This window comes from Ascaphus truei, unplaced genomic scaffold, assembly GCF_040206685.1.
Source record: "Ascaphus truei isolate aAscTru1 unplaced genomic scaffold, aAscTru1.hap1 HAP1_SCAFFOLD_623, whole genome shotgun sequence".
Lineage (NCBI taxonomy): Eukaryota > Metazoa > Chordata > Amphibia > Anura > Ascaphidae > Ascaphus > Ascaphus truei.
In genome coordinates this window covers 142,118-165,782 of record NW_027456956.1, presented here as the reverse complement: position 1 = coordinate 165,782, position 23,665 = coordinate 142,118, and the positions used below count along the sequence as shown (strand labels likewise).

The window sequence follows — 23,665 nt, the reverse complement described above, 5'->3', positions numbered from 1 at the left end:
ACTTCCTTCCCCTGATGTCAGGGAGAGGATGGGCATGCAGAGTGCAGTAAGTCTCCACGTTACTCTGGCCAACAGTCTTGGCCTACCCCCAGCATCTGTCACCCACAACATCTGTTCCCTCCTTGTAAAGTGCTGAACTATCTCACCTGGGTCAGTGCTATAGCTGATCACAGTACCCGATCAGGATGTCACTGTGACAGGCAGCAGTGCAGATTGACCGGTCAATCAATGCAGTGCCGCAACATATGCACTAAATGAGATTTCCGTGCCCCCAGTCAGGTTACTCCCTGGGCAGTGACCCTGCTCACCCCCTCCCCTAGTTCCACCTCTGATCACAATTATCTCTCTTGGAGAGTGTAGCAAATTGGAGTTGGGGGAATCTCACCTCTGCCATGCATGGTCACAATCTGGGCACAGGACCCAAATAGTGGGCAATGTGGCACTTCTTACAGTAGAGAATAAGTAACTTTATTCTTTACTTGTGTATTAAGGACCTTATTTGCATTAAATTCAGTCCACATGGGACCAAGACTTTCTGGCTTACTGAACAAAGTGGAATTGTTTCGTAGAGGGTGGAGAATTGTATTTTATCTGAAATTACCCCCTCTGCACAAAATACAAACAATTATACCCATACAAGTACCTTGTGGAAGTAGTTGCCCTCTATCTTCCTGTGGTCTCTCCCTGTTTCTCACCGTGCCTCCTCCCATTTCCTTGCACCTCTGCGTCTCCGCATATATCCCTATACTCAGAGCCGGCTCCGGTCAGTGACATGGGATGCCCAAATATGAGCATATCCATATATGGGCATCCATGCCACTGACCGGAGCCCACTCTGTTGCGGATATGGAGAGAGACTGGGAGATTTACATCCCCTTATAATTCATATGGTGCATAGTACCGGCACGTATTGTTTTACCGGTACTGTGTACCTTCTTACTTTCACACTGGTACAGTATGTGCTGCAGTGGGACTGAGAGGGATATATTGGTAACACATAGTCATTGGTGGGGGAATTCAATCCATTTTGAAAATAGTAATGCATTGTTTTTTACTTTTTTTTTTGCAGTAATGAAGAATGAAAAAGTTCTGTTAAAATTGAATTGGACGTGAACTGGATTCAGCATTTCATCCTCAACTCTGCACCAGTGTGAATTGACGTTCTTTAATGTTCTGACAAGGTACATGCAACATCTCTTCCTCTACCCCTACACCACCCTCTGCCTCTTGCCTCTCTCTCCACCTCCCTGCTAAGCGTATTAACCCATCTAATGTAATCCACATTCCTTGTCTCACTTTACTCTTCCCTTCTCACGTGCCCTCTGGAATGTCTGCTCTACGACTAACATGGTCTATTTGTACATGACCTCTTCTGCTCTCATCATCCACCACTTCTCATTCCCCTCACCCCTGTCCTACTCGATACCTCAGCTTAATTGAACTCTCTCCTCTGACATCTACCCTTATCTCTAACCTCTCCTCACTTTCTGCTTAAACTAACTATCTTGTTAACTCTTACAATGCTATCATCTCCTCCTCCCTCCTCCTCCATCATCTATATGCCCCTTCTAGGCTCTGACACACTCATCCCTCTAAGGCCGTGATTATCATGGGCACACGCTTGGTCGTCCACAGTGCGTGCGAGCGATGCAGGGCCTCCCCGTCGCCTCGGACCTCAGTGCAGGGATTGCTGAGCGACAGGCATGCGCTAACTTTGCCTTCTGTTGCGTGCTTACTATAGACGCAGCCTAACCCATGCATTGGTTAAATTCACAAGCACGCTCTCATCACACTTCATCACATCACACTGCTGCTCTTAACACCTATGGAGGAAATCTCACAGTCTGATTTTCTACACTAAACCTTTGTCCTGTTCTGTAAAACTCTGCTCCTTTTTTTAAGGTCAAACACTACTTTTTCCTCACTCATCAACACTCCAATTTCATTCACACTGTCTTCTATGTATTTGAGTCCCACCACTGACTTTCTCCTCCCACTTAACATCCATCCTTTATTTCTCCTCAAGCCTTTGCTCACTTGAGGCAAGGTGGATGCCATCCACAAGTAGATTCGTTCTCTCCCTTCCCCCTCTCTCTTTTTCTATCTAGATCTCATTGCACTCTTGACTCCTTTTCTCCTGTCACAAAGCTGGAACCTGATCTTCTCTTCTCCCTCTACCACATGCCCTCTCAATCCTATATTCTCACTCTCACCCACATCTTCAATTCCTCCATATCCTTTGGCTCTTTCAACTCTTCCTTTTAAGCATGCAGTGGTCACCCCTATTCTCAAAAATAACCTTGACCTTGTGTGAATTTCTAACTATCGCCCTGTATCCGTCCTACCATTTGCCTCCTAATTGCTAGAACGTCTTGTGATCTCCCGTTTGATCAACATTCTTAAATCACATGCTCCTCTGGGCCCTTCACAATCTGCCTTTCCCAATGTAACCAATTATGTACATAAAGAAAATTCCCAAGGTCCATTTTACTTACTAATCCTGCTTGATCTCTCTTCTGCTTTTGATACTGTCAATCACTCTTCTCATTCATATTCTAAACTCTTTCTTCGTATCCGCAGCAAACTTATATCCTGGTTTTCATCATACTTCTCCATCACACATTCTCCATCTCTGTTGCTAACGTGTCTTTGTCTCCTGTTGTTTTGTCTGTTGGTATACCTCAGGACTCTGTTCTGGGACCTCTCTCACTACATACTATCACTAGTTGACCTTATCAACTATTTTGGCCCTTGATATCATCTCTATGCAGATGATACACACACCTATCCACCCTACCGTCACTCCTGCAATTTAGTTCCTAGTTTCGGGTGGCCTCCTGGCTATATCCTCCATGGATGACACTCTTCTGCCTTAAACCTAATGTCTAAAACTGAGCTCCTCATATTTCCCCCTAAATCTGGCCTAATATCACCTTTCTCCATCGCAGTAAACAGTACTACCATCATCCTGTCATGAAAGCACATTGCCTAGGAGTAACATTTGACTCTTCCCTTTCCATCTTCATTCACGACACTGGCTAAAGTTTGTTGATTCTTTCTCTGTAATATTTCCAAGATTTGCCCTTTTCTCTGTCAATCTACTGCTAAAACGCCAATGCATGCCCTTATCGTATGGGTTAACATACTGCTAACAGGGCTCCCTGCTTCACAACTTTCTCATTTGCAATCTATCCAAAACTCTGCTGCTTGAATAATTTCCCTTTCTCCCACAACAGTATCTGCTCATCTCCTCCTCCTTAAATCCCTCTCCTTGCTTCCCATCAAGTTTCAGATCACCTACAAAGTTCTCCTCCTTACCTTTTTGTTAAGGTTCTCTATTAGTGGTGTACCGAGTACCCGGCGTTACCCGACACATTTCCAGCTACCCGGACATTACTCGAAACCGGCCACTGAGAAGTGGACTTGGCCGGGTAATACCCGGCGTCGGGTAATGTCAGGGCAGCTGGAAATAATCTTTTATACTTACCTTTCCTAAGACATCTAGGATCAGCAGCAGCAGTCCTCTGATGTTGGCAGCATCAGAGGTGTCTTCACCTGGCGGGGGGAGCTGCAGGAATCACTTCCACAGCACCGAAGCAGGTAAGCTGTGTCTGTGAGCCTGCAGCTCCCCCGCCGGCTGAAGACACCACAGATGCTGCCACCGTCACAGGACTGCTGCTGATCCTAGATGTCACTGCCACCCGGAAGGTAAGTGCCAAACCGTGTACCCGACCGGGTAGAACCTTTCATTTTGGCCGGGTACCCGTTACCCATTTTTTTATAGTTGAGGACCCAGTCCAACACTATTCTCTATTCATCTGCTCCTTCCTACATATCATCTTTGGTCTCGTTATGCCCTTCCTCGTCTCCTAAGCTCTACTAATAACTGTCTCCATTATACTTCTTACACCTCTACTGCGCACTCGCTCTCTTGCCTGAAACCCTTTCCCATCAATTTACCTGTGAAACTCACACACACTCAGTATATGCCAACATACCCTCTTCCACCCACATTTAAGATCAACCTTAAAATTCACAACTTAAATGAAGCATTTCAATAGCTTTTACTCGTTGCTACTGTCACTCATTCAGTCACTAACTATTGTTCCCAAGAAGTGCTTTATACTACAGTACCCACCATTAAGGACAAGCATTGTCATCTACTGCACTTGTTCCCCCACCTGTTGTCTCTCTGTAAGTCTCCTTACATTTCTCTTAGATTGTAAACTACCCAGGACAGGGATTTACTTTCCTATTGTCTGTTTTTGTTTGTTGAACTTATTGTATAATAATTTCCTGTACTTTTTGGTCTCTCTTGTAAAGCGCTGAGTACACAATGGGTGGTATATAAATAGAGATATATGCAGAGTCTAGAGACAAGGCACACGTGTATAGGTAGCTACAGTTTATCCGGGACCGTATGCATCCTTGAAGTGCCTGTCCCAGTTATTTTCTATTGATTGCAATGTAGGAGTGTCTGTCCTGTCTTATTTTTTTTATTATTATTATTATTATTATTATTATTATTATATATACAAAGATATATACAAAGATTGTTTCCTGTCGTTAGCATGACATTGTGTGACACAGTGTGATGTCATTGATTCAGTAGATTGTGTGCAGACCGGGACTGCAGTACAGTTTCACTGACATGAATAACTTGTGTGGTAGAAGCTCTAGAAGGAGCACAGCTGTGGGAGGGAGGTGGATTTGCTTTGTATCACATGGTTTGGAGCAAGGTTCATTGTATGTATCGTCAATAATAATTATAATAATAATAATGCAATGCTTAACTTTTTTATTTCAAGAGGAAAGACTGCAGAACAGAAGTGAATATTGAAGCCATGTGTTCATTTTCTTGCAAAATAGAAAATTGAAGGACAGTTGAAGAGGAGGAAAATGACTACACAGAGACAGATAAGCAATGTGTATATTTCTCATTTAGTATTTGTCGTTTTATTGACTCCAAAAAATCCGGCTGCTAAGGGTTTCGCATTGGACATATTCACCTCTACTCCACCCCTTCCTGTGATCTGTACCATGCAGATTTTTGTTGATTCAATACATCATGAGTAGAGGGTGGCTACAGTATGAAGTACTGACCCAAGGACCACATCTACTACCATTCATAACAAGAACATGTGCAGTAGCGCACTGCTGCAGTTCTATGTTATTGCTATGAAAGGTTGAGGTGGTGCAATCATATGAATCTTGAGTGGGAGGGATCCTGTTTGCATCATTTAATTTGATCTAGGCCAGTAGAGTATATAACTCTCAGTACAGGTTACATATGGCATCAGTATTAGTGATTTAAAGAACAGAAAAACAGGAGTGGAGAACAAAACCAAGTAATGTTGAAGTTACTACTTTTTACTATTTACTTGGTCAGTCTGTACTGTCTACTCCCCACACAGCTGCTAAGGGTTTCCATTTGAGATACATTCACCTTCTACTCTGCACTACTGTGCTACCCTCTATTCAGAGATGAGTTCAAGTCATGTTTACCACTCTAAATCGCTCTGCAGTCATTGATTCAGCACATCATGGGTAGAGCATGGCTATAGATACAGCAAGCTTTATTTTACCCTAATATTGCATCAAAAAATAGAATATCACTCAGTTTCCTACAGATTTACTGATGCTGATAATGCAGAATCTCACCCTCCCATCATAATACACCAGAGGAAGAAATAATCCTTGCTATATATGTACATTGTGTGACATATTGCCTCCATGACCATTGATGGCAAATACATATTCTGTATAGAGCAGCTGTGTTATGATGTAGTTGTTATTGATCATCATTGAGATATAATCACAAGAATCTTATGCAAAGGGAAACTGTCATTAGCATAGTGGGATTTCAGCCCCCAAACTTCTGTAATATTAATGCAATGTCTTACTTTTATTGCAGTGAACACCGAAGAGACGGATCTACTACAACAGCAAAATGATCATGCAGTTGACAATATGTTGTTCTGGTAATGTGCACAATTATTATGTATGGGCTCCACACCACAGTGCTGGACATATTTTGTTAACTTCAACACTACCCCTACCATGGAGATGTCTTCCTGTGATTGGTGTTACTGATTCAGTACATCATATGCACAGTGTGGCTATTATATGATGGATTGATTTAATGAACCCACCAAACACTGATGACATCTGTATCATCTTCTGTAAAGTGCATCTACAGCAGGATATTATCAGCATTTGGGGTGATATAATCAGAGGCATCTATGTGCTTTTGTGCTGGGTAAAGTCCTCCAGCTGAACCGCCCCCCGCCCCCCACCCCCCTACACCTCCTGCCACACAGGCAAACTTACTTATACACACAGCACACTTACTTATGCACACTGACACTTGGCATACCTACACACACACACCCCACAGCCACTGGCATGCATGCAGAGTCCTGGGCATGCAGGATGGGCATGCAGAGTACAGAATATCTCCACCTTGCTCTGGCCCGTACTCTTGGCCTACCCCCAGCATCTGTCACCCACAACCTCTGTTCCCTCCCTGTAAATTGCTGCACTAACACACCTTGGTCAGCGCTGCAACCGATCACAGCACCGGATCATGTCACTGTGATAGGAAGCAGTGCTAATTGACCGGTCAATCAATGCCACGTGGCAACATACGCACCAAAAGAGATTTCCATGCCCCCTGACAGGCTACTCCCTGGGCAGTGACCCTGCTCATCTTCCACCTCTGATCACAATATTCTCTCTTGGAGAGTGTAGCAAATTGGAGTTGGGGGAATTTCACCTCTGCAGTGCATGTAGAGTCCTGTATGCAGAGTACAGAAAGTCTCCACCTTAGTCTGGCCCGTACTCTTGGCCTACCCACAGCATCTGTCACCCACAAATAATACATACACTAATACTCCCCACAATACACACTTTAATACCTCCTCAATAATAATCTCCCCAATAATATTATAGTCTTAAACACAATATACACAATACCCCCTAACACAAGATACCCAATCTAACACTCTCCTCTGCACCTCAACATAATATACACACTATAATACCCTACACACAATATAATACTCCCACACACACACAATATACACACTATCCTCCTACCGCCATAAAACACAACCAATAATACACACACACTTTGTGGATGTTGGGACCAGCTCCTTGCATGCACCAGTGAAAGAGAGAGGCCTGCCATCCGTGCCTCCCTCCGTTTCCCATCTTCTCCCTGTCTCTCTCCCTCCCTTTCTTTGCATCTCCCTGCATCTTTGCGTATACCCAGTCAGTGACGGCTCCGGTCACGTGATGCCTTAATATGGGCTTATCCATATATCTGTTGCAGAGATGGAGAGAGACCTGGAGATTTTACATTTCCTTATAATTCATATTGGTACTTAGTACGGGCACTTATTGTTTTATCAGTACTGGGTACCTGACCGTACTGGCCTACGAGTGAGAAGGCAATATTGGCATCACACAGTTACTGTTGAATATGTCATTCAATCCATTTTGAAAATAGTAATGCAATGTGGTTTTGTTTTGTTTGCTTTTTGCAGTAATGAAGAATGAAAAAGTTATATTAAAATTAAATTGGAGGGGAACTGGATTCAGCATTTCTTCATGAACTCTGCACTTGTGAGCATTGACCTTCTTGAGTGCCCTGACAGGTACACGCAACTTTAAGACTATAATCTTCATCAACTGCTGTGCAAGCTTTCGTGCTATACCTCCCCCTCCGGTTTTGATTTATACATTTGCTCTCTCAATTCATGTCCTCTAATATCTGGAGGCTCTCTCCTAGCATTTCTCTCTACCACAGCACGTCATCCCAATGTAACCTCTCTCTTGTTCTTTCTGTTTACTGTTTCCTCACTGCTCTGTAAAACTTTTCTAATTTCTCTAACTTCCACACTCCTGCTTTTATCCACATGTTCTATACACTTTCCTTCCCCTACCTTTGCATGTGTCTACACAAAGCACCATTTGTACAGACCTCTATTGCAGCTATTTCTGCACTGCTCAATGAAATGCTCTCCTGCACATCCTATTCTCTTCCACCTTCCCTCATTCTCTACGCCCCCCTCTCAAAGCCCCCTCTCTCTATGTCTCCTCTCTCTACGCCTATCTGTCTCATTCTCTTGACGCCCTTCTCTCTCTACATATCCCTATCTCTGTCTCTCTCTACACCTATCTCTGTGTCTCCTTCTATGCTCGCTGATGTTGGGGGATATCTCTTATAATCTTGGACCGGCTCATATACACATCAGGCCTCCCTACTAAGAGTGTTAACCTATCTAATGTAATCCACATTCCTTTCCTTACTTTTCTCTTCCCTTCTCCTGTGCCCTCTGGAATGTCCACTCTTACTAACAAGGCTCTAGTTGTACATAACCTCTTCTGCTCTCATCAGTCACAATCAGTCATTCCCCTCACCGCATCTTACCTGTCCCACTGATTTGCCTCTGCTTAATTAAACTCTCCTCTGACATCTACTCTAACCTCTCTTCTCTCTTCTCTCTCTCTCTTTCTGCTTAAACTAACAATCTTATTAACTCTTACAATGCTATCCTCCTATCTATATGCCCCCTATAGGCTCTGACACACTCATCCCTCTAACCCACACCTTTGGCTAAATTCCCAAACACACTCATCACACTTCCACTCGCTGTTCTTAATACCTACGGAGGAAATCTCACACTTTGTTTGATTTTTCTACAGTAAAAATGTCTCCTGTCCTGTATAAAGCTGCTCTCTAGGGCTAAATACACTACTTTTTTCCACACTCATCAACACTCAAATTTAATTTACGCTGTTTTTTTCTCTGTATTTGACTCCCTCCACTGACCTTCTCCTCCCACTTGCCATCCTTCCTTCACTTCTCCTCAAGCATTTGACTACTTCAGAGGCAAGGTGGATGCCACCCAAAAGGAGATTCCTTCTGTCCCTTCCCCCTTCTCTCCTTCTACCCAAATCTCCTTCTGCACTTGACTCCTTTTCTTCTCTTACAGAGCTGGAAGCTAATCATCTTCTATTCTCCCTCTACCACATGCCCTCTAGATCGTATCCCCTCACACCTTACTGCATCTCTTAGTCCCCACTCTCACCCACATCTTCAATTTCTCCCTATTCTCTGGATTTTTGCCCTCTTACTTTAAGCCTGTAGCGGTCACCCTTTTGTCAGAAACAAACTACACCCTATGTGCCTTACTAACTACCGCTCTGTATCCCTCATGCTGTTTGCCTTCTAATTGCTAGTGTCAACATTCTTAAATCACATGCCCTCCTGGATCCTTTACAACCTGCCTTTCGTACAGCACGTTCTACAGACTGTGCTTAAAGCTAATTCCCAAGGTTTTTCCCTACTAATCCTACTTGATCTATCGGCTGCGTTTGATGCTCTCAATCACTCTCCTCCTTCATATTCTAAACTCTCTCTTGGTATCAGTAACAAAGTTCTATCCTGGTTTTCATCATAACTTTCCTGTCACACATTCTCCATCTCTGTTGCTAACATGTCTTCGTCTTCTATTGATCTGTCTGTGGGTATACATCAGGTCTCTGTTCTGAGATCTCTCTTTCTCTCTACATACTATCATTTGGTGACTTCATCAATGCTTTTGGCCTTAGATATAATCTCTATGCGGATGATACACACACAAATCTATCCACCCCTGTTCTCACTCCTGCAATCCAGTCCCTACTCTTGGGTTGTCTCCTGGCTATATGCTCATGGATGGCACTCCACTGCCTTAAACTTAATGTCTAAAACTGGGCTCATATTATCCCCTTTCTCCATCACAGTAAACAGTACTACCATCTATCTTGTCATCAAACATGTTGCATAGGAGTAACATTTGGCTCTTCAATTCCATCTCCATTCACATGCACGGCTATGGGTAAAATGTGTTGCCTCTTTCTCTGTAATATTGCCAAGATCTTCCCTTTCCCCTCTCAACCTACTGCTAAAACTCCAATGTATACTGTTATCCTATAGGTTATTTTAACATACTACTAACAGGCCTCCATGCTTCACAACTTTCTCCTATGCAAAACTCTGCTGCTTGAATTATCTCACTTTCTTCCACAACAGTCTCTGCTCATCTCCTTAAATCCCTGTCCTGGCATCCCATCAAGTTTTTGTATCACCTACAAAGTTCTCCTCCTTACCTTTTTGTTAAGGCTCTCCATTAATCTGCTCCTTCTTGCATATCATCTTTGATCTCTCGTTATGCCCTTGCTTGTCTCTTGCACTATAACCATAACTGTCTCCTGTAAACTTCTTTCACCTCTACTGTTCTCTCACTTGCCTGAAACCATTTTCCATCACTGCACCGTACATGTGAAACTTCCTCACACTCAGTATATGCCAACATAACCTCTTCCACCCACATGTAAGACCAATCTTAAAATTCACGACTTAAATCAAGCATTTCAAAAACTTTGACTCGTGGCTACTGTCCCACACCCACAGTCACTGCTAACAACTATTGTTCCCAAGATGTGCTTTCTACTAATTGTACCCACCATTAAGGACAAGCATTGTCATCTACTGCACTTCTTCCCCCAACTGCTGCCTCTCTTTAAGTCTTCTAACATTTCTATTAGATTGTAAAGTTCCCAGGGCAAGGATTTACTTTCCTATAATCTGTTTTTATTTGTCGCACTTATTTTTTAATGATTTTTCCCCTCTCCCCTAATGATATACATATAGGTTTTCCTGTCATTTGCATGACAGAGTTATTATGGTTAACTATTGCATCATGTAGACTGCCTTTTCAGTGTGATGTAATTGATTCAGTACTTTGTGTGCAGACTGTGACTGCAGTACAGTGTCACAAACATTAATGACTTGTGTGGTAGAAGCTCTAGAAGGAACACAGCTATGGGAGGGAGGTGGATTTACTTTGGATCACATGGTTTGGCGCAAGGTTCATTGTATGTATGATCATAACCATGCAATGCTTAACTTTTATTTCAGGAGGGAAGAACAGTGAATATTGAAGCCATGTGTTTCTTTTCTGTCAGAAGAGAAATTTTGAAAGACAGTTGAAGAGGAGGAAAATGACTACACAGAGACAGATAAGCAATGTGTATATTTCTCATTTAGTATTTGTCGTTTTGTTGACTCCACACAATCCAGCTGCTAAGGGTTTCGCATTGGACATATTCCCCTCTACTCTACCCTTCCTGTGATCTGTACCATGCAGGTTTTTGTTGATTCAATACATCATGAGTAGAGTGTGGCTGCTGTATGAAGTATTGACCCAAGGACCACATCTACTACCATTCATAACAAGAACATGTGCAGTAGCGCACTGCTGTAGTTCTATGTGTTTTATTAAAGGTTGAAGTGGTGCAATCATATGAATCTGGAGTGGGATGAATCCTGTTTGCATCATATGGTTTCATCTAGGCCAGTAGAGTATATCTCTCAGTACAGGTTACACATGGCATCAGTAGTAGTGATTTAAAGAACAGAAAAAACAAGAGAAACTTCAATGTTGATAACAAAGCCAAGTAATGTTGAAGATACTCCTTTAACTATTTATTTGATCAGTCTGTACTGTCTACTCCCCACACAGCTACTAAGTCTTCCATTTGAGATACATTCACCTCCTACTCTGCACTGCTGTTCTGTCCTCTATTCAGAGATGAGTTCCAGTCATGTTTACCACTCTGAATCACTCTGCAGTCATTGATTCAGCACATCATGGGTAGAGCATGGCTACAGATACAGTAAGCTTTATTTTACCGGCTGATCATCCATAATATTGCATTAAAACATAGAATATTACTCAGTTTCCAAAAGATTCAGTGATGCTAATAATGCAGAATCTTACAACACATCCCATCATAATGCACCAGAGGAAGAAATAATCCTTGCTACACTACCGACACGTTTTATTGAAGCACGGCTAGCACCGCAAGCCGGGGGATGCCCCGGCGTGCTAGCCGCACTCCCTCAGCGTGCCGCGCATCACCGATGCACGGTCACGCGTCATCGGGTGCCTGCGCCCCCTGCACGCGCGTCCAGGGCTCCCCGAGGGAGCACTGGTGTCCCGCGATGTGGGGGACAGCGGCAGGGGGTTCCGGGGGACCCGACGGACCCGGCAGCGGAAGGGAGAAAGCCCCGATCGGAGGGCGCTCCTCCGCTGCTTCGGCGTGCGCCCGGCACCCTCCGGCGCGTGCCAGGTTACTGCTGCGGCCAAGAACGGGCAAATGCTCGAATAAACTCGGCCGCAGCAGTATATCTGTACATTGTGTGACGTTTGGCCTCCATGACCATTGATAGCAAATACATATTTTGTATTGAGCGGCTGTGTTATGATGTAGTTGTTATTGATCATCATTGAGATATAATCACAAGAATCTTATGCAAAGGGAAAATGTCTGCAGCATAGTGGGATTTCAGCTCCCAAACTTCTGTAATATTAATGCAATGTCTTACTTTTATTGCAGTGAACACTGAAGAGACGGATCTACGACAACACTGCACAGGACAAGAGCAAACACTACAAGCAGCAAAATGATCTTGCAGTTGCAAGTATGTTCTGTAATGTGCACAATTATTATTTATGGGCTACACACCACAGTGCTGGACATATTCTGTTAACTTCTACCCCTACCATGGAGATGTCTTCCTGTGATTGATTCAGTACATCATATGCACAGTGTGGCTATGATATGATGGATGGATTTAATGAACCCACCACCCACTGACATCTGCATCATCTTCTGTAAAGTGCAGCAGGATATTATCAGCATTTGGGGTGGTATAATCTGGGGCATCTATGTGCTTTTGTGCCTGGATAAGTTCCTCCAGCTGAACCACCCCCCTATACCTGCCACACAGGCATACTTACAGAGCACACTTACTTATGCACACTGACACTTGGAATACACACACACACACACACACACACACACAGACACTGTCATGCATGCAGTGTCCTGTATGCAGAGTACAGAAAGTCTCCACCTTACTCTGGCCCGTACTCATGGCCTATCCCCAGCATCTGTCATCCACAACCTCTGTTCCCTCCCTGTAAAGTGCTGCACTAACACACCTGGGTCAGCGCTGCAGCTGATCACAGTGCCGGATCATGATGTCAATGGGATAGGCAGCAGAGCTGATTGACAAGTCAATCAATGCAGCTCCGCAATATATGCACCAAAAGAGATTTCTGTACCCCCTGTCAGGCTACTCCCTGGGCAGCGACCCTTCTCACCCCTCTCATTCCACCTCTGATCACAATAATCTCTCTTGGAGTGTGTAGCAAATTGGAGTTGGGGGAATCTCACCTCTGTAGTGCATGGTCACAATCTGGGCACTGTACCCAAATATTGGGCAATGTGGCACGTCTTACAGTAGAGAATAGAATAAGTAACTATATTCTTTACTTGTGTATTAAGGAACTTATTTGCAATAAAAATTCAATCCACCTGGGACCAAGACTTTCTGGTTTTCTGAACAAAGTGGAATTGTTTTCCTATAATTTTATATTCTCTGAAATGTAACATCACAATAAAGTACTCCTATTTTTTTCCTTTGTGCTTTTTTATGGACTATTCCTTTATGTATTTCACTTAATGGGACTAATTACCTTACGATTAGATTTCACTTGTATTTTCTTGGGTTACTCTTTGGAATTTCTCTCTGTGTTCATTTATACTATCTTATTTAGAGCAGTCTTTGCCATTGGACCCCATTTCTTGCCAGAGAGATCTGTAACACAGAGTATTGAAGAGAGTACAGAACAGTGGTGAAGTAGATTTTTATGCTTCTAGGCAGCCTCCCTTCTCACCATGTATTCTGCCCCCGACGGTCTCTTGCACTGCTCCCTCCTACACCCACTCTCCTCACTCTTCCCTCCCCTCCCCGCTATCACTCAATGACCCCCTCTCATTCAATCCTGCTCCCTTACTCCCCCCTCACTCATTCTTCCTTCTGCACACACAATCCTCCCGAATATCACTCCCAAACAACACACACACTAATTCTCCCCACAATACACACTATAATACCTCCTTGTGACGATAGCTTCCACAGGCTTATTAATATTACACAAAAATAATTGGGTTTGAACTGAACGAGGCTTAAGATATAATAAATTGTATTTATTCCTTAGAATATAGGTGAACACAACAGATAATACAGTAACGAACAAGAAGTACACTTACTTAAGGGTTGGGGAATGAGAAGTATGATGTAGCATTTCTTTCAGCAGTGAGGAAATCATTCAGGTGATATCAGGTAACCATATCAGCAAACGAAGACAAAGGATATATGGGTGGACAGCAGTTTATAAACCATTCTCCTTCTATTCTTAACCTTAAGCACAGGGGATTGGTTTACAATTACCTCCAGCCACTCACTAACGTGGGAAAGCATTCTGACCCATGCCCCCCTGCTAGTTGGCACATGCGCAGTAGAACTCTGGGGGTCTCATTTCTGAAGCCCCACATTTACGTCAGGAATGCCAGACAGTCTACCATTTGGAGTTCTGGCAGGAAAACCTTTGTTGAAAGGTGTTAACTGGAACACTTAAGACCTGCCCTGGTTTGGGCTTCGGATAAACAGTGAGGGTGATAAAACTCTTTGAACAGCACTTAAATCCTAGACATAGCGGCGTCCCCAGGGCCATCTGCTACCTTATGGCCCAAAAGAATCTCTTCTGGGTCTTTGTCCATACCTTAAGATACACTATTAAGCATAAAACATAAACGTATTAAAATATCCGGTTCCGTTAGGTTTAGCAGGTCCAAACTTCCCAGTTCGCATTGCCAGAACTGGGACACCATATGGTCCAAAAAGCGACTTGCTACGACCTAAGAAACCGGAGTTACACCAATGCACATTAAATCATTTTAATACAAAAATCTCCATTGAAAAAGAAATCTCAGCTTTTCACTAAATCCCCATTGAAAACAACGGGCAGCTCCGCCATAGACTTTCAATGGTAAATCGCCGCCATTGAAGTCAATGGGGGTTTTCTGCCATTGAAGTTTATGGGAAAAGTCCCGAACTTCAAGGGGGTCCATACTCCGTCGGGTTGGTCCAAGCGGGTCAAGGATGGTTCTGCAGCGATGCCGGAGCAGTGGCTACAGATACCCCAAACCCTGATCCGCTGAACCCTCCGGAACCGGAGATATGGATTCCTAAAATTCAGCATTTCTCACTTAGTCATTTTTCTGAGCCGTTTCTGCCGCCGCCGGCAAAGCCTATGGCGCGACCCGCTCTATCTGGTTCGACCCTTATCGGGGGTCCAGGATTCGGGGACCCGGTGGTGGTCGAGTGGGGGGACGCTTAGGAACTAGGGGCAAAAAGAATTTTATCCCTAGGTGCCCTAAAACAGTTTATTTCCCCGCTAATTGACGTTGAACTTGACCCAGTGATTTTAGCTCTTTTGAAGGACATTGTATCCGCTTTGCGGTTTGCGGTCTGGACGGCAGCCAACTAGGTTACCTCGAGGCATCTCCATTGAAGTCAATGAGCCCATTGACTTTCAATGGGAAACCGCCGCTCTCCCTCTCGGACGCCACCTGCTGGTCACTACAGGAAACAGGACGAAAACAGCACAAATTCCTATTGAAATGCATTGAGCCCTAATGGCGGCCAATGGGGACCTGCAAAATGGTGCCCGAAAAGGCGGGAAACTTACACAAAGAGCTATAATCATTAAAGAATTATTAACCCTTGTGCTCCCGGATGGATTCTAGTGTGTGTGTGATGCAAACACTGAGTAACCAGACATTACAATGGAACAGGGGAAAATACATTTACATGTCATAACAAGGGTTACATCACATTTCTGGACCTCAGCCCAGTTAACCCCTTGTCTCCCTGGTGCGGTCAGGGGTGGCCAAATGGGGTGCAACCCCTTTAATACCGGGCCACCCCCTCTCTCCCTCTACACCTCCCCTTCTTAATGCGTGTCCTGTGGCCCACTGGCCCTGACGGGGAGTGGGGCACTGCTGGCACCATTAATGAATTCAGTCTCAGAGGGATAGTCCTGGCGTGAAAGTCCATCAGCATTGCTGTTTTCACTACCCTTTTTGTGCTGAATGGTGAATTCAAATTCTTGCAAAGCCAAGCTCCATCTCAGCAGTTTGGCATTTTCCCCTGATACCCTCTGTAGCCAGCTCAGGGGATTGTGGTCGGTAATGACCGTGAAAGCCCTCCCATAGACATAGGGCTGGAGCTTTTTGAGTGCCCACACAATGGCCAAGCACTCCTTTTCAATGGTGGCATATGCCACCTCCCTGGGGAGCAGTTTGCGACTGAGATACACCACAGGGTGCTCTTTGCCGTCGTCCCCCACCTGGCTCAACACAGCCCCCACACCAAAGTCTGAGGCATCAGTCTGAATAAGAAAATGCTTGGTATAATCTGGGGCAGCCAGGATGGGGGCCTCAGCAAGCGCAGCTTTCAGTGCCTGGAAAGCAGTTTCACAGGCAGGAGACCAGGTAATAAGCACAGGCAGTTGCTTCTTAGTCAGATCAGTCAGGGGTTTGGCCACGGCGCTGTACTGTGGGACAAATTTCCTGTAGTACCCTGCGGTGCCCAAAAAGGCCATGACCTGTTTCTTGGTTTTTGGAACAGGCCACTGAACTATGGCTTCTACCTTGGCTGGCTCTGGCTTGAAATGCCCTCCACCCACCCTGTGCCCTAAGTACAGGACTTCTGCCATACCTACCATACACTTAGTGGGTTTTAAGGTAAGCCCAGCCTCCCTGATTCTATCCAGCACCGCAGCTACATGTCCTATGTGGGATTCCCAGGAATTACTAAAGACAGCAATGTCATCTAAGTAAGCCCTGGCATAGCTCTGCATCCCTTCCAGTAACCTATTGACCAGGCGTTGGAAGGTAGCCGGGGCATTCTTCATCCCAAATGGCATCACCAAAAACTCATAGAGGCCACTTGGAGTGAAGAATGCTGACTTCTCCCTAGCCTCCAGGGTCAGGGGAATCTGCCAGTAGCCTTTGCTCAGATCCATGGTGGTCAGATACTTTGCCCCCGCGAGTTCATCTAGTAACTCATCCATGCGGGGCATGGGGTAAGCATCTGACACCGTCCCAGCGTTGAGCAACCGGTAGTCCACACAAAACCGGGTGGTTTTGTCCTTCTTAGGCACTAGGACTACTGGACTTGCCCAAGGGCTCTGGGACGGAGTAATTACCCCTAGGGTCAGCATCTCCTCAATCTCTCTCTCCATACTTGTCTTGACCTCTGCTGACACTCTATAAGCGTGCTTATGCAGAGGCTGCAGGTCCCCTGTGTGTACTGGGTGTTTGGTGAGATGTGTGGTCCCTGGCATGTCAGTGAAGAGGGCGCTATACTGAGCTAGCATGTCCCTGGCTTCTCCCTTCTGCCTAGCACTCAACTGTGCCCCGATCTCTACCTGCTCAACAGTGTTTCCTTGCTTTGCCTCCCCTAGGAGATCAGGCAGAGCATTGCTCGCCGGATCCTCCAGCAGTGGGCTACAAATGGCCATTACTGCTCCCATACTCGGTGCTCTGTATTCCTTTAACATATTAATGTGATATGTCTTGTGCCTCTCAGGCGCTACCTGTACAACATAGTTGCACTCATTCACCTTTCGGATAACCGGGTATGGTCCCGACCAGGCAGCCATCAGCTTGTTCTCCCGAGTGGGTTTGAGAACAAGCACCTGCTGTCCTGGGATGAATTCTCTGCTACGGGCCTGCTGGTCATACCATTGCTTCTGCTTGGTCTGAGCAGCCCTGAGGTGGTCCTGGGCCACCCCCATAAGCATCTCTAAACGGTCTCTGAGATCTACTACATACTGGATCACTGAAGCATCAGTAGCAGTAGTCTCCCCCTCCCATCCCTCACGGAAGAGGTCCAGAGGTCCACGTACCCTGCGGCCATATAGTAGCTCGAAGGGGGAGAAGCCTGTAGATTCTTGCGGTACCTCTCGGTATGCAAACAGCAAGTGCTGCAGGTGAATCTCCCAGTCTTTCCCCTCCGCCTCTATAAAGGTCCGAAGCATCTGCTTCAGGGTACCATTAAACCTCTCACATAATCCGTTTGTTTGGGGATGGTAAGGGGTAGTGCGCTGGTGCTGTACACCGCAGGCATCCCAGAGACAATGTAACAGTTCACTCATGAACTGCGACCCCTGATCAGTTAGGATCTCACTAGGGAAACCTACCCTAGCAAAAATGTTCAGCAAAGCTGCTGCCACTGTCTTGGCACTTATGGTGCCCAGCGCTACCGCCTCAGGGTACCGGGTGGCAAAATCCACCACCGTGAGGATGTAGCGCTTCCCTGACCTGCTAGGAATCATGAGGGGTCCTATCAGGTCCATCGCTACCTTCTGGAAGGGTTCCCCTATTATCGGTAGGGGTCTCAGGGGTGCCTTCACACGGTCGCCCGCCTTACCTACTCGCTGGCAGGCATCACAGGAGCGGCAGAAATCAGCCGCATCCCTGGATGCCCCCGGCCAGAAATAACGCTGCAATAACCGGGCTCGCGTTCTGGTGACCCCCTGATGTCCCGCTAACGGAATAGAGTGAGCTACCCATAACAATTGCTGTCGGTACCCCTGGGGTACTACTAGCTGTCGCTTACCGGTCAATCCCTTCTCTATTCTCGGGTTCCCTTCTTCTCTGTATAGGAGTCCCTTATGCCATAGGCAGCGCTCAGTGCCCTCCCCTGCCTGAGATTCGGACGCCCGAAGTCTCACGCCGGCCAGGGTAGGGTCTGCCTTCACTGCCTCCCTAAACTGGGCTCCTAAATCTGCCCCCCCCCAGTCATGTCATTGTCAGGGGAAGGGGACACGGTAAGGGGGAACAGTAAGTCAGCCTGTGGTTGCAACTGATCCTGGCTTACCTCCCTGGGCTCCTCTGTGCCCTCCGCTAACGTTGGTCCCAAAGGCTGGGGGACTGGGGTGGCCACCGCCGACATTGCTGCGGTCTGGCTCCGGGTAACCGCCGCCACTGCAGCGGGCTGGGGCACACGGTCGTAGGTGCAGGTCATCGGTCCCAGGTCATTGCCCAAAAGAATTTCAGCATCCAAACCTGGTAAAACCCCCACCTCCCGCACACCCTTGCCCACCCCCCAATCCAAAAAAATGCGGGCCACCTGCAGGAAACGTGGCTCTCCGTCAGCCACAGTGATCTGTATCCCAGGGCCTGGGATCAATTCCTCTGGCCGGACCATATCAGGTCGGACCAGGGTCACTGCAGCTCCTGAATCAAGTAAGCCAACTGCTTGCCGGTCACCGACTGTGACCGGGGTGAGATGCTTGCTCCTGCCGTCCGTCTGCTGCAGGTCTGCGCTGTGATGTCCTCCGCTCCTGGCTGTAGGCACTGAAGAAACCGGGGTAGGGGTGACATGGGACGTCTCGCTGGGAGTTGTTTCCATGACCGGTCCTGGTTCTTTGGTGGAAGCCACCCGCACGCGGGCTACCGGCTTTGCAGCTGGGGTGCGTTGCCCTCGATAGGGTCCGTTGGAACGCAGGGGTTCCGGGCAATCTGGTCTGATGTGACCAGTGCTGTTGCAATTGTAGCACCGGCGCTCATGCCGGAGCTCTCCCGCCTTCTGTGACACGCTGCCCGCAGGCGGCTTTTGGGTCCACTGGGGGGTACTCACAGCTTTCTTGGCCGGCGCAGGTGGGGTTACCGCTTTGGCTGGTACCTTGGCGGTCATCTGGGACCGGCTGACCACATAGTCATCTGCCATCCTCGCCGCCTCGGTGTAGGTCTTGGGCTTTTTATCATACACAAAAGCCCTCACCGCCGGCGGGCACTGCTGCATGAGCTGCTCCTGAAAGATGAGGTCCAGCAGGCGTTGGTAAGTCTTGGCCTCAGAGCCCTCCACCCAGTGTAACCCATACAAAGCCATGCGGGTCACATAAGTGACATAGGTCTCCTGAGGGTGCCTCTCCTCCAGCCGGAACTTACCCCGGTAAGCTTCAGGGGTAAAACCATGCTGAAACAGCAAAAGTTCTTTCAGGTGGTCATAGTCATCAGCAAACTCCTCTGTAAGCGCCATCAAAGTCTGTTTAGCCAAGCCGGAGAGTAGCGGGTCCAGGCGTGCAACCCTATGCTGGGGAAGCACCCCGTACCGCCGGCACTGCGTTTCAAAGTTCCTTAGAAACATGTCAATCCGATCAGTGCCCTCCACATACTTGGTGAGACTGTGCTTGTCCAGTTGGAGTCCATCTCTGGGGGGTCGGACCGGGGGGCAATAAGCGGGTCTGTTCATTGCCATAGAGATAAACGTTAGGGTTAGGGTTAGGGTTAGGGTTATAGGGGAATACGAAAATTTAGGTATGTGACTCATTTGGGAACTAACCAATCAGAGAAGAGTTAGGGTTGAAAGTTAGGGTTGAAAGTTAGGGTTGAAAGTTAGGGTTGAAAGTTAGGGTTGAAAGTTAGGGTTGACACTTAGGATTATTTGTCTATTTTTGTTTGGCCCAGGGTTATAGGGGAATACGAAAATTTAGGTATGTGACTCATTTGGGTACTAACCAATCAGAGAAGAGTTAGGGTTGAAAGTTAGGGTTGAAAGTTAGGGTTGAAAGTTAGGGTTGAAAGTTAGGGTTGACACTTAGGATTATTTTTCTATTTTTGTTTGGCCCAGGGTTATAGGGGAATACGAAAATTTAGGTATGTGACTCATTTGGGTACTAACCAATCAGAGAAGAGTTAGGGTTGAAAGTTAGGGTTGAAAGTTAGGGTTGAAAGTTAGGGTTGAAAGTTAGGGTTGACACTTAGGATTATTTTTCTATTTTTGTTTGGCCCAGGGTTATAGGGGAATACGAAAATTTAGGTATGTGACTCATTTGGGTACTAACCAATCAGAGAAGAGTTAGGGTTGAAAGTTAGGGTTGAAAGTTAGGGTTGAAAGTTAGGGTTGACACTTAGGATTATTTTTCTATTTTTGTTTGGCCCAGGGTTATAGGGGAATACGAAAATTTAGGTATGTGACTCATTTGGGTACTAACCAATCAGAGAAGAGTTAGGGTTGAAAGTTAGGGTTGAAAGTTAGGGTTGAAAGTTAGGGTTGAAAGTTAGGGTTGAAAGTTAGGGTTGAAAGTTAGGGTTGAAAGTTAGGGTTGACACTTAGGATTATTTTTCTATTTTTGTTTGGCCCAGGGTTATAGGGGAATACGAAAATTTAGGTATGTGACTCATTTGGGTACTAACCAATCAGAGAAGAGTTAGGGTTGAAAGTTAGGGTTGAAAGTTAGGGTTGAAAGTTAGGGTTGAAAGTTAGGATTATTTTTCTATTTTTGTTTGGCCCAGGGTTATAGGGGAATACGAAAATTTAGGTATGTGACTCATTTGGGTACTAACCAATCAGAGAAGAGTTAGGGTTGAAAGTTAGGGTTGAAAGTTAGGGTTGACACTTAGGATTATTTTTCTATTTTTGTTTGGCCCAGGGTTATAGGGGAATACGAAAATTTAGGTATGTGACTCATTTGGGTACTAACCAATCAGAGAAGAGTTAGGGTTGAAAGTTAGGGTTGAAAGTTAGGGTTGAAAGTTAGGGTTGACACTTAGGATTATTTTTCTATTTTTGTTTGGCCCAGGGTTATAGGGGAATACGAAAATTTAGGTATGTGACTCATTTGGGTACTAACCAATCAGAGAAGAGTTAGGGTTGAAAGTTAGGGTTGAAAGTTAGGGTTGAAAGTTAGGGTTGAAAGTTAGGGTTGACACTTAGGATTATTTTTCTATTTTTGTTTGGCCCAGGGTTATAGGGGAATACGAAAATTTAGGTATGTGACTCATTTGGGTACTAACCAATCAGAGAAGAGTTAGGGTTGAAAGTTAGGGTTGAAAGTTAGGGTTGAAAGTTAGGGTTGAAAGTTAGGGTTGAAAGTTAGGGTTGAAAGTTAGGGTTGACACTTAGGATTATTTTTCTATTTTTGTTTGGCCCAGGGTTATAGGGGAATACGAAAATTTAGGTATGTGACTCATTTGGGTACTAACCAATCAGAGAAGAGTTAGGGTTGAAAGTTAGGGTTGAAAGTTAGGGTTGAAAGTTAGGGTTGAAAGTTAGGGTTGACACTTAGGATTATTTTTCTATTTTTGTTTGGCCCAGGGTTATAGGGGAATACGAAAATTTAGGTATGTGACTCATTTGGGTACTAACCAATCAGAGAAGAGTTAGGGTTGAAAGTTAGGGTTGAAAGTTAGGGTTGAAAGTTAGGGTTGAAAGTTAGGGTTGAAAGTTAGGGTTGACACTTAGGATTATTTTTCTATTTTTGTTTGGCCCAGGGTTATAGGGGAATACGAAAATTTAGGTATGTGACTCATTTGGGTACTAACCAATCAGAGAAGAGTTAGGGTTGAAAGTTAGGGTTGAAAGTTAGGGTTGAAAGTTAGGGTTGAAAGTTAGGGTTGAAAGTTAGGGTTGACACTTAGGATTATTTTTCTATTTTTGTTTGGCCCAGGGTGATAGGGGAATACGAAAATTTAGGTATGTGACTCATTTGGGTACTAACCAATCAGAGAAGAGTTAGGGTTGAAAGTTAGGGTTGAAAGTTAGGGTTGAAAGTTAGGGTTGAAAGTTAGGGTTGACACTTAGGATTATTTTTCTATTTTTGTTTGGCCCAGGGTGATAGGGGAATACGAAAATTTAGGTATGTGACTCATTTGGGTACTAACCAATCAGAGAAGAGTTAGGGTTGAAAGTTAGGGTTGAAAGTTAGGGTTGAAAGTTAGGGTTGACACTTAGGATTATTTTTCTATTTTTGTTTGGCCCAGGGTTATAGGGGAATACGAAAATTTAGGTATGTGACTCATTTGGGTACTAACCAATCAGAGAAGAGTTAGGGTTGAAAGTTAGGGTTGAAAGTTAGGGTTGAAAGTTAGGGTTGACACTTAGGATTATTTTTCTATTTTTGTTTGGCCCAGGGTTATAGGGGAATACGAAAATTTAGGTATGTGACTCATTTGGGTACTAACCAATCAGAGAAGAGTTAGGGTTGAAAGTTAGGGTTGAAAGTTAGGGTTGAAAGTTAGGGTTGAAAGTTAGGGTTGAAAGTTAGGGTTGACACTTAGGATTATTTTTCTATTTTTGTTTGGCCCAGGGTTATAGGGGAATACGAAAATTTAGGTATGTGACTCATTTGGGTACTAACCAATCAGAGAAGAGTTAGGGTTGAAAGTTAGGGTTGAAAGTTAGGGTTGACACTTAGGATTATTTTTCTATTTTTGTTTGGCCCAGGGTTATAGGGGAATACGAAAATTTAGGTATGTGACTCATTTGGGTACTAACCAATCAGAGAAGAGTTAGGGTTGAAAGTTAGGGTTGAAAGTTAGGGTTGAAAGTTAGGGTTGACACTTAGGATTATTTTTCTATTTTTGTTTGGCCCAGGGTTATAGGGGAATACGAAAATTTAGGTATGTGACTCATTTGGGTACTAACCAATCAGAGAAGAGTTAGGGTTGAAAGTTAGGGTTGAAAGTTAGGGTTGAAAGTTAGGGTTGAAAGTTAGGGTTGACACTTAGGATTATTTTTCTATTTTTGTTTGGCCCAGGGTTATAGGGGAATACGAAAATTTAGGTATGTGACTCATTTGGGTACTAACCAATCAGAGAAGAGTTAGGGTTGAAAGTTAGGGTTGAAAGTTAGGGTTGAAAGTTAGGGTTGAAAGTTAGGGTTGAAAGTTAGGGTTGACACTTAGGATTA

The 23,665-nt window shown here is 45.1% G+C and overlaps 1 long non-coding RNA gene across 1 annotated transcript; it reads left to right on the top strand.

Annotated features, from left to right (window-relative positions):
- The first annotated feature begins 1,069 nt into the window (after positions 1-1,069).
- On the top strand, positions 1,070-13,538 carry LOC142485701 (uncharacterized). The gene is made up of 6 exons (XR_012798689.1): positions 1,070-1,181; positions 4,809-4,926; positions 5,915-5,981; positions 7,548-7,658; positions 10,970-11,079; positions 12,451-13,538. It is a non-coding gene; the product is annotated as an uncharacterized LOC142485701 (long non-coding RNA).
- Positions 13,539-23,665: the final 10,127 nt, after the last annotated feature.